We start from the raw sequence: 12,271 nt of genomic DNA on the forward strand, positions 1-12,271 counted from the left end.
GTGCGGGCGGGTGACGCGGTCGCGGGCGCTGGGACGCGGCGTGCGGGCCGGCCGGCGGGGGCAGACCCCGGGCCCGGGCCCGGCGCGGGACGGCACCTACCTTCCCGGCCTCGGATCCGGCAGTGCGGGGCGCGGAGCCGCCAGAGCGCTGCCTCCTTCCTCCTCCCCCCGCCCCGCCTGCAGCGCGACACACAATACTCGCCGGAAGCGGAAGTCGCTCCTGGAGGCTCGTGCTGGGAGCCGGTGGCCGCGGGCGGCCGCGGGCCTGGCGCTGCCCGCGGCGGAGGAAGGCGGGAGGCCGGAGGTGAGGCACGCCGGCCGGAGTCCCGGGCGAGAAGGGACCCGGAGGGGCAGGGGGCCGAAACGTGGTCGCCCAGGCGGCCCAGGAGTCCTCTGCACTGAGGGCCGCGCATGCGCGTGGCTGAGCTCTGAAGCCCAGTGCCCGCGGGCGCCGACGGACGCGGGTGGTGAGCTGACCCACCCGGCTGCGCTGGGCTGGGCTCCGGCTCGGCTCGGGCTGGGTTCGGTTGGTTCTGGGTGGCGCAGGGAGCTGCCGGAGCCGGGCGGGGCGGATTGGAGCTACACCTGCCTCGGCTGGCCAGTCGGGAGAAGCTGCCTAGTTGCGGCGGCCATTTACGGGGCGGACCTGCAGGTCTCAGTGGACACGTCACTTCCGACTGGGTTAGGGTTAGCCTTGACCACCTGGGAGTGAGTCCTCCCAGCCGTGGGCTTCGTGCCCCTCGCCCTGTGATCTTGTCCCCCCGGAGTGGCAACCCCGCGGGAGCGGGCCTGCGCCTCTGCTGCTCGCCTTTGTTCCAAGCTCCTTGGCTCCGCCGCGGTTGCGACCGAGTCGCGGCCGCTCCCTTACCCGTGTTGGGGCTGCGCGCGAGCTCCGCGAGTAGATGGTGCTTGTGTGGACTCGGGACGCGTTGCGGCGGCCTTGCTGCCCGGTAGCTGCGCGGGGCCCGGGGCTGGAGGGGGAGGGCGGCGGGGCGGGAGGAGCTGGGCCGGGAGTGGGCCCTGCGGTGCGGAAGGGTCGCGCCTCCTCTCCCGCGCCCCTGGCTGCGGAGTCGGACTGAAGGAGGCACCTGTTCTGATGTTCCCTCCAGGGCGGTGGCCAGAGGCCCGACGTGGCCCGTGTAAGTTGGGATGCTCTTTACAAACAGTGCTCGGCGTTTAGCCTCATCCTGGGAGCCAGAAACTATGTATTTGCAGAAACTATTCAGATGTGCGAGTTATAAAGATTTGTGATCACACGTGCTAAATACAGGCGGTCTACTTTTTCTTTACTGTTCTTTTGCTCACTTTTCTTTTCAGTAGCCAATGATTGAAGAGGATTAAACTTGAGAAAATGACATTTATTAACACCATCATTGCTATTGGGCCATTAGAAATTGTAGCAGCAGTACTTGTTCTAGTTCACAAAATGCCTCAATTCTAAGGTAGCCTGGCTTTGCAGGGAGAGTGATGAGTGTTGTAATGCTGATTTATGCCAAGGGATGCAAAAAGTGAATTATAATGAGATGGGTTTTTTAATGAGATGAAAATTTATAAACATATTTTTAATATTTTTATATCAGGAAAGGAGAGAAGAAGATGGCTTGAAATTAATGAGTCGTATAGAAGAAATAGCTATATTAGCGGTGCAGGTGGAGAGGTTTCAACTGTTCAGATTTCTTAGAAAAAGGCAACGTACCTAATTCCTCCCCCCCACTCCCTTTTTTTCATTTACTTAATTATGAAAAATTTCAAACATAGACAGTCTTCAGTTTGGGCTTTTTGTACTTTATACTATTTTCTGTCTTTTTAGTTCAGTAATATTAAGCCACCTCATTCTTTTTCAAGTCTGTGTTATTATTTTATTCTGTAGACATAACTTACTCAGCTATTTTATTTAGAGTACACATTTAGGTTCTTTCCAAGTCTTACTAAATGAAGGCTATAGTGAACATCCTTGTACATATATCTTTCCCCCTCAGTTTTGAAATATAATTGACATACAGTGTTGTAGTAGCTTAAGGCGTGTAACATAATGATTTGATATATTTGCACAGGTATGTTTAGATTGTCATGCCATAAAGTAATAAGATAGATTTCTGGAAGTTGGGCTGCTGGATCAAAAGGCATGGACATTTAAACGTCTAATAGAGTCTTCCCATAAGGTTGAACCTATTTATGCCTGCACCAGCATGTTATGAGATAGTCTATCCCTACCACGGAGCCAGTGTTGATATTTCAAGTGTAAAAAATTTTGCGAATATTTTTCATTTAACGTTTTTAATGATTGCCTAACTTATGTTGCAGGTACCATACATTTTTCAGCCTTTTATCAGCAGATGGCATTTATTAATTTATTGAATGTTTCTTAGTTTCCTTTTTTAATTTTTGCTGCTGCATAAATAGTGTCACAATACAGATTCTCTGAACATATGTCAATACCGACTGGGTGGATTTCTTACTCTGAGAATGGTTCCTGTGTTGAAGGGTATTCTATAGCTTTAATTTTAATGGGTATTGCGATGTTGGTTTTTCAGGAGCCTGTTATTCTTCACATGTCCCTCGGCAGCAGTGCATGAGCTTGTCCCTTTTCCCACATCCCCAACAGTGTCATCTGTGTTGGCCACCCCCCCAACCAGTAAAGAGATGTCTTAGTCACTTAAATCGCATTTCCTCTTCCTTAGTAATTTAGAGTATCTTTTTGTTCTTTGTTTGTCACTGGGATTTGTTTTTCTGTGCATTTCCAATCCTGCTCTTTGCCTGCTTTTCCTATTGTGTTGTTTGTCTTTTTATCTATTTCTACGTACACGTGTACATGTGACAAGTTGTCCTCATTAAGAAATCCATCCTGATCCTCAGATTCTAATTTACTTTCCTAGGTTCTCGTATAGTATTTTTTATTTTTAAATTTAACTCTTTATCTTTATTTTTCCTTAGAGCGGTTCTGTCCATTAGAAATATAATGTAAACCACTCAAGTTTTTTATTTGTGGCTGCATTTTAAAAAAGTAAAAAAAAAAAAAATAGGTGAAATTTAATTTCACCAACTAAACCCATTCTATAAAAAAATATTTTTACATGTAATTAATTTTAAACAATTGTTAATGAGATATTTTATGTTCTTGTTTTTATACTAAGTCTTTGAAATTTGGTGTATATTTTACTTACATCACATCTCAGTTTAGACTAGGCATATTTTAGGTATTTTAGGTGCTCAATGGCCACATGTGGCTCGTGGTTACTGACTGAACAGGACGCATTAGATGGATTAGGTCAGTGGTTCTCAACCTTCCTAATGCCGCGACCCTTTAATACAGTTCCTCATGTTGTGGTGATCCCCAATTTCATTGTTACAAATTGAACATAATTAAAGCATAGTGATTAATCACAAAAACAATATGTAATTATATATGTGTTTTCTGATGGTCTTAGGCGACCCCTGTGAAAGGGTCGTTCGACCCCCAAAGGGGTCGCGACCCACAGGTTGAGAACCGCTGGATTAGGTGAATGAGAAATTCCTGTCATGTGTGAAATTCCTTCATAGTTAGATCTATTTCTGGATTTTTGATTCTGTATTCTAATCCTCTCATCTACAGGGTGTCTCCAAAACATGTATACACATTTTAACAGCTGTTAGCTCAATTGATGTTTCTTTCTTTTCAGCCAGACTAAGGTTTGAACAAAGGAAATTCATCCTGAAATGCTACTAGAAGTTTGAAAATACAGTTGAAGTACAAACACTGCCTTTATAATTATTAAAAGTGTGTATACCCAGGGTGTCTCCCAAAAAATGTATACACACTTTAACAGCTGATGACTCACTATAGATTCAATACAATCCCTATTAAAATACCAATGGCATATTTCACAGATCTAGAACAAACGCTCCAAAAATTTATATGGAAACAATAAAAGACCCTGGATAGCCACAGCAGTCTTGAGAAAGAAGAACAAAGTTGGAGGAATCACAATACCAGATACCAAGTTATACTACAAAGCCACTGTACTCAAAACAGCCTGGTACTGGCACAAGAACAGGCATATAGACTAATGGAACAGAACAGAGAATCCAGAAATCGATCCAAGCCATTCAAACTCAATATTTGACAACGGAGGCAAGAGCATACAATGGAGTAAGGACAGCCTCTTCAATAAATGGTGTTGGGAAATTGGACAGGTACATTGATCATAAGGAAAATGCTTTTAGCTTTTTCCAGTTGAGTATCATGTTAGCTGTGGGCTTGTCATATATGCTTTTTATCATGTTGAGGTAAGTCCCCGCTATTTCTGCTTTGCTGAGAGTTTTTATCATAAACGGATGTTGGATTAAAAAAATGTTTTTATTAGTTTTAGAGAGAGGAAGGGAGAGAGATAGAAACATCAATGATAAGAGAGAATCATGGATCAGCTGCCTACTGGGGATAAAGTCTGCAACCTGGGCATGTGTCCTGACCGGGAATTGACCTGTGACCTTCTGGTTCATGGGTTGACAACCAACTACTGAGCAAAACCAGCCAGGTTGATGCTAGATTTTGTTGAATGCTTTTTCTGCATCTATTGATATGATCACATGATTTTCACCCATCATTTTTATTTTTATTTTATTTTATTTTTTTAAATATATTTTATTGATTTTTTACAGAGAGGAAGGGAGAGAGATAGTTAGAAACATCGATGAGAGAGAGAAACATCGATCAGCTGCCTCCTGCACACCTCCTACTGGGGATGTGCCCGCAACCAAGGTACATGCCCTTGACCGGAATCGAACCTAGGACCTTTGAGTCCGCAGGCTGACGCTCTATCCACTGAGCCAAACCGGTTTTGGCTTTCTTTTTTCTTTTTTTTTTTTTTTAATATTTTTTATTGATTTTTTACAGAGAGGAAAGGAGAGGGTTAGAGAGTTAGAAACATCGATCAGCCGCCTCCTACACACCCCCAACTGGGGATGTGTCCACAACCAAGGTACATGCCCTTGACCGGAATCGAACCCGGGACCTTTCAGTCTGCAGGCTGACGCTCTATCCACTGAGCCAAACCGGTCAGGGGATCACCCATCATTTTTAAATGTGGTGTATCATGTTATTTGATTTGTGGATATTGAACTAATCTCAGGAATAAATAAATCTCAGGAATAAATCCCACTTGATTGTGGTTTGTGATCTTTTTAACGTACTACTGGATTCAATTTACTAATATTTGAGGATTTTTGCATCTGTTCATCAGGCTTTTGGTCTATAGCAGTGGTTGGCAAACCGCGGCTCGCGAGCCACATGCAGCTCTTTTGCCCCTTGAGTGTGGCTCTTCCACAAAATACCACGTGCGGGCGCACACGTACTGTGCGATTGAAACTTCGTGGCCCGTGCACAGAAGTTGGTTTTCGGCCTGGGCGAGTCTATTTTGAAGAAGTGGCGTTAGAAGTGGGGGGTGTCAAGTCGGTCGGGCGACGGGAGACGCAGCGCAGGCGGGCCGCGGGATACACAGCACGTGGGAGGCGCGTGTGATTCATGCACGAGTTGAGTGAGCCAGTCAGTCAGCAGTCTCATTGTGTAGTGGTTAGTGCTATCGTGTCTGCAAATCGCGCGCGGTTGACAAAAGATAGACGAAACAAGTATACAAGACGAGTGTGGATGGGAGAGTTGGAAGGGGTTGACCTCAGCAAACATACCTCAATCAGATTGAGGATGTTTTTAGCAAAGGCCAGCTTAGGAGTACCCTAATTAAAGTTAATAACAATGTACCTACCTATATAGTTTAAGTTTAAAAAATTTGGCTCTCAAAAGAAATTTCAATCATTGTACTGTTGATATTTGGCTCTGTTGACTAATGAGTTTGCTGACCACTGGTCTATAATTTTCTTTTTTTTGTAATGTTTTTGTCTAGTTTTGGAATAAGGGTAAAGCTGGTCTCATAAAATGAGCTTGGGAGTCTTCCCTCAATTTTTTGGAGTATGAGGATAGGTATTCTTTGAATGTTTGGTAAAATTCACCTGTGACATCATTCAGTCCTGGACTTTTGTTTATTCGGAGTTTTTTGATTACGGATTTGATTTTATTAGTAGTTATTAGTCTCTTCAGATTTTCTGTTTCTTTTTTACTCAGTTTTGGAAGGCTGTATATTTCTAAAAATTTATCCATCTTCCAGATCATCCAATTTATTGGTATATAATTGTTCATAGTATTTTTTTAAACATACTCTTTTTTTTTAATAGGTAATTTAAAATTTTATTTTTATATATATTTTTATTAATTTCAGAGAAGGGAGAGGGAGAGAAAGATGGAAACATCAGTGATGAGAGAGAATCATTGATGGCTGCTGCCTCCTGCAAATTCCCTACTGGGGACTGAGCACACAACCTGGGCATGGGCCCTTGACTGGATTCTAACCCAGGATCCTTTAGTCCGCAGGGTGATGCTCTATCCACTGAGCCAAACTGGCTAGGGCCGTACTCTTTTTTTGAAATATGTTTGTATTGATTTTAGAGAGAGAGGAAGGGAGAGAGAAATATTGATATGAGAGAGAAACATCAATTGCTGCATCCCATATACATCCCTTCTGGGGATAGAATTACAACCTGAATTGAACTGGTGACCTTCTGGTGCATGGAACTATGCTCAACCAAGTGAGCCATACCAGCCAAGACTCATAGTATTTGTATATGTAAAAGGCTAGTACGCTAAGTGTCCTTCCCACTGTCCGACTGGTCGCCATGACGCGCACTGACCACCAGGGGGCAGATGCTCAACACAGGAGCTGCTGTGATGTGCACAGAGAAACGGCACTGTGGACCCGGCGCTGACAAAGCATCACTGGGCATCCCCCAAGTGGGACACAGGCTCTGCCACCACCCCGAGCGACACCCCACCAAATCGCAGCCAACACTGCCGAGACCCTGTGGTGCAAAATGCAACCCACAGCCCAGCCCAGAAATGGTCACTGTGGGCGCCGGGTAATGACGTCACATAGCAACGCCCAGCTTCCTCTTCCTAGTGACGACTAGCCTCTTTGCGGTTTCTTCAGCCCGAGAACACAGGTGGAAACATTTTACACTTTAACCAAGTGTCTGTGAAGCGTTTTCCTGTGCCTCATCTCATTTGATCCTCACAGAAGTCCTGGTTTAGGTAGATAGGAGGTTCGGTGGAATCCTATTTTCTTTTCATTATCTGGAAAATGGAGATTTAGAAAGCTTAGAAATTTGACCCAACTGGAAAGAAGTCAGAAATGATGGACCTTGCCCTAGCCCAGTGGTTGGCAAACTGCGGCTCGCAAGCCACATGCGGCTCTTTGGCCCCTTGAGTGTGGTTCTTCCACAAAATACCACGTGCAGGTACGCATGTACAGTGCGATTGAAACTTCATGGCCCATGCAACCAAGGGCACATGCCCAGGTTGTGGGCTCGATCCCCAGTGGGGGGCGTGCAGAAGGCAGCCGATCGATGATTCTCTCTCATCATTGATGTTTCTCTATCTCCCCCTCCCTTCTTCTCTGAAATCAATAAAGAAATATATTTAAAAAAGAAAAGAAATGGTGGACCTTGAAATTACCTGAAAGAGAAGTTGGGGTGCTTCACTGGGCTGGAAAAAGTTTCAATCAGAAAGCAGGTCTAATTAAGCAAGTTTATCCTATCTAATAAAAGAGTAATATGCAAATTAACCTTCACTCTTCGACAAAGGTGGCAGCGCCCATAGCAGCTATGGCAGGACGCTGGCAGCATCACCCTGGCAATGTGAGCCCAGCAGGTATTGCCTTGGCGACCGGCGAGCAGGCAAGCGCCCACAGCAGGCAGCACCCAGCAGGGCCTGCTCGCGGGTCCCCGCCCTGGCCGCAGCTCAAGGGAGAGAACAACACCCAGGCGAGGCCAGGAGCCTGAGAGATCAATACAGAGGGGCGCCTGCTCCGAGCCTCTGCTGCCAGACTGTGGCTGTCAGTAGGACATCCACTGAGGGCTCCCGGACTGTGAGAGGGAGCAGGCTGGGCTGAGGGACTCCCCCACCCCCAGTGCATGAATTTCGTGCACCGGGCCTCTAGTTCTATATATATAAAAGGCTAAGTTGACTCGTGCATGCACGATATATATGAAGCTCTTGCTGGTGCCAATTGAATGCGTGTGTTTTGCTCTGTCATTGTCGATCATGAATTAGGTTGACACTTCTATTATAGAGAAAGAGCGAATAGTGATATTAAAATATTTCTTCTAATTAATTTTCTTTCAATGTGCACGAATTTGTGCACTGGGCCACTAGTTTTCTTATAATCTTTTGCATTCCAGTGGTGTCACTTCTGTTTCACTTCTGGTTTTATTTATTTGGATCCTCTTTTTTCTTTATGAGTCTGGGTAAAGTTTTATCGATTTTATCTTTTTAAAGACCAGGTCTTGGTTTTATTGATCTTTTGTATTATTTTTTTAGACTTTTGTTTATTTCTATGCTGATCTTGATTATTTCCTTCCTTCTACTCTGGCTTTGTTTTTGTTCTTCTAGTTCCTTTAGGTGTAAGTTTGTTTATTTCAGATTTTTCTTGAGGTAGGCCTGTGTTACTAAGAAGTTCCCTCTTAGAACTGCTTTTGCTTTGTCTCACAGATTTGGGGTCATTGTATTTTCATTTTATTGTTTCAAGGTATCATTTGATTTCTTCTTTGATTTTGTTGTTAACCCATTCATTGTTTCATAGTGTGTCATTTAGCCTCCATGTATTTGTGAGTTTTTCAGTTTCCTTCATGTACTTGATTTCTAATTTCATACTATTGTAATTAGAGACAATACTTGATACGATTTCATTCTTAAATTTATTGAAACTTGTTTTGTGGCTATTTGAGGCCTTTTTTGGTTCCATATAAATTGTTGGAGTATTTGTTCTAGATTTGTGAAATATGCCCTTGGTATTTTAATAGGGATTGCATTGATTCTGTAGATTGCCTTGGGTAGTGTGGATATTTTAATGATGTTGATTCTACCAATCCATGAACATGGTATATCCTTCCACTTATTTATATCTTCCTCTATTTTTTCAACGACCTGTAGTTTTCTGAATACAGTTCTTTTATCTCCTTGGTTAAGTTTATTCCTAAGTATCTTAATTTTTTTGTTGCAATGCAAAGCAGGTCCCTTTGGAGTCACTTCCTGTTGTTCAACAGGACTCAGGTGAAAAACCATATCATATGCTGTAAGTTAAGAAACAGGCTGCCTGGGAAATTTTCAATTTAGTGTTAGCAAGTAAAGAGAAGACATGAATCCCATTCCTTCTATTATTCTGTAGTGGAGAAAACTGGGCACCCTATGGACATGCAGGGTAGGGTATGTGGCATTGGAGGATCCTGCCTCATATTCACTCTGAGTAGCCTTTTTGATGAGGAGACACAAACTGCTTAAGCACCAAGCATTCTGTGTTAGGGTGTCTGCTATTTGCTGTGTGGTAAGCAGACTTCTCCAGTGGCTCCCAGTGATTCTTAAACTGGTATAAACACTCTTGTGAAATCCTCTCCCCTTGAGTTTGGGATGGATCCAGTGACTTGCTTCTTTGTGGGAAATTTTTTTTTTTTAATTGATTTCAGAGAGGAAAGGAGGAGAGAGAAATAGAAACATCAATGATGAGAGAGAACCATTGATTGGTTGCCTTTTGCACCTTCCACATAGGACAGAACCCACAACTGGGCGTGTGCCCTAACCTGGAATCAAACCGTGACCTCCTGGTTCATAGGTTGATACTCAACCACACAGCCACACCGGCTGCACTAGTGACTTGCTTCTAACCAATAGAATATGGCACAGGTGAAAGGATATCACATCCATGAGGAAGTTATCAAAATCTCTGACTTTCTTCTTGGAAGAGACTCTCCTTCACTGTCTTTGAGGAAGTGGGTAGCCCACGTGGTAGAAAACTGAGTGGTGTCTCCTGTCCAACTGCCCTTGAGGATCTGAGGCCCTCAGGCCAATAGCCCCCCCCACGAACTGGATCCTGTCAACAAATATGTAAGTCAGGTTGGCAGTAGATCCTGCCCTAGTTGAGCCTTCAGATCCACCTCTGGTTGCATACTTGTGTATAGCCTGAGGCAGACAGTTCAGTGGCTATGCTTGGACTGCTGGCCCACAGTGCTGTGAGGTGATAAGTGTGTGTTGTTAAACCTTATTTTGGGATAATTGCTTCTTTATTTTCCCAGTGAGTCATTCTAATACTTCTGAGGTTTCATAGCACCCCACAGCCAAAGGGTATGCTCAGAGCCACCTTCAATTGATGGGGAGGAGAACCTGTCTTTCACTACTGTACATGTTATTATTGAAAACTGTTCCCACAGAATTAATGGAGATGATATTTTTACTGCTTTGCTTATCTAAACAGGTCTCACTAATCCAAACCCCTGTCCAGGCTGCTGTAATTCTCTAAGGGAGAGATAATTACTAAAGTTGGTGATGGGATCATTTTACTATCTTTAATACTTTCATATATGAAAGTTTACATGCTAGTACTATTATATGCTGGTTTACACCACTATCCAAAAGTAGTGCATTCCTATGAAACCTTTTATACGCTGAAATGGTGTCAAGTGAAGTTTCCCTACTTCCTCAAAGGTCATCCATGCCACTTCACTTTAAAAAAGAATGTTTTTATTGCCTGGCTGGTGTGATTCAGTGGTTGACTGTCAACCCATGAACCAGGAGGTCATGGTTTGATTTCTGGTCAGGGCACATGCCCAGGGTTCAGACTCAATCCCCAGTGGGGGCTGTGTAGGAGGCAGCCAATCAATGATTCTCGTCATTGATGTTTCTGTCTCTTTCCCTCTCCCTCTCTGAAATAAATTAAAACATTATATATATATATATATATATATATATATATATATATATATATCCTGTCTAATAATACACAAACATGGTAATTAACCGTACCTCCAACACGCTTCCCATTGGCTAATCAGGGCGATATGCAAATTAACTGCCAACCAAGATGGCGGCCAGCAGCCAGGCAGCTGAAGTGAACAGGAGGCTTGCTTGCTCCAGTGAAGGAGGAAGCCAAGGTTCCCCGCCTGCCACTCCTGGGCTCTGAGCTTGCACTCTAAGCAACTATGTTGCAATTATAGAAGCTAAACAAACCCCATGCTTTCAGCCAGCCAGCCGAGCTGGAGTTGCAACAGTGTTTCAATTATAGAAGCCAAACAAACCATATACCTGCTTTCAGCAGCCAAGGTCTCAGAGCTGGAGCCGAGCCTCAGAGCTAAAGCCGGCTCTCAGTTCCAGTGACAGCCATAGAAGGTAAATAAATCCCAGAATAAAAAAAAAAAGAAAAAAAGGAGAGGTTGGGAGCTTCAGTTCCAGTGACAGCCATAGAAGGTAAATAAATCCCAGAATAAAAAAAAAAAAAGAAAAAAAGGAGAGGTTGGGAGCTTCAGTCACCCGCCAGCCTGAAAACGGCCCTCAGCCCCTCACCCAGACTGGCCAGGCACCCCAGTGGGGACCCCCACCCTGAAGGGGGTGTTACCAGCTGCAAACAGCCATCATCCCCTCATCCAGGCTGGCTAGGCACCCCAGTGGGGACCCCAAACCTGAAGGGGGTGTGACCAGCTGCAAACAGCCATCATCCCCTCATCCAGGCTGGCCAGGCACCCAAGCGGGACCCCCACCCTGATCCAGGACACCCTTCAGGGCAAACCAGCCAGCCCCCACCCGTGCACCAGGCCTCTATCCTATATAGTAAAAGGGTAATATGCCTCCCAGCACCGGGATCAGTGGAGCTGCGAGGCCTCCCGAACCCGGGATCAGCGGAGCCGTGAGGCCTCACGCCCCGGGATCAGCGGAGCGGCGAGGCCTCACGCCCTGGGATCAGCAGAGCTGCGAGGCCTCCCAGCACCGAGATCAGCAGAGCAGCGAGGCCTCCCAGCACCGAGATCAGCAGAGCAGCGAGGCCTCACTGCCCCTGTGTCAAGCAGAGCCACGAGGCCTCCTGGCCCCTGGAGCAGCGTGACGGGGCAGCGCCCAAACCCCCTGATCGCCCTGCGGCTCTGTGTGTGACAGGGGGCGGGGCCACAACCTCCCTATCCGCCCTGCTCTGTTCGTGACAGGGGAAGGCGCCCCAACCCCCTGATTGCCCTGCTCTGTGTGTGACAGGGTGCGGCGCCCCAACCCCGCCCCCCCCATGGGCCCTGCTCTGTGTGTGACGGGGTGGAGCCGCAACCTCCCCATGGGCCCTGCCCTGAGTGTGACGGGGGGGGGGGTGCCCCAACCCCCTGATTGGCCCTGCTCTGTGGGTGACAGGGGCGGCGCCCCAACCCCCTGATCCGCCCTGCT

At 45.7% G+C, this 12,271-nt stretch overlaps 1 long non-coding RNA gene across 2 annotated transcripts; it reads left to right on the forward strand.

Annotated features, from left to right (window-relative positions):
• Positions 1-106: 106 nt before the first annotated feature.
• Positions 107-4,168, forward strand: LOC106694576. 2 transcript variants are annotated; one of them, XR_002826534.1, is made up of 2 exons: positions 107-304; positions 3,660-4,168. It is a non-coding gene; the product is annotated as an uncharacterized LOC106694576 (long non-coding RNA). The 2 variants fall into 2 exon arrangements; XR_001345621.2 differs by lacking the exon at positions 107-304 and adding an exon at positions 863-1,139.
• Positions 4,169-12,271: the final 8,103 nt, after the last annotated feature.

The sequence above is a fragment of the Myotis lucifugus genome, unplaced genomic scaffold (genome assembly GCF_000147115.1).
Source record: "Myotis lucifugus unplaced genomic scaffold, Myoluc2.0 scaffold_521, whole genome shotgun sequence".
NCBI classification, from domain to species: Eukaryota; Metazoa; Chordata; class Mammalia; order Chiroptera; family Vespertilionidae; genus Myotis; species Myotis lucifugus.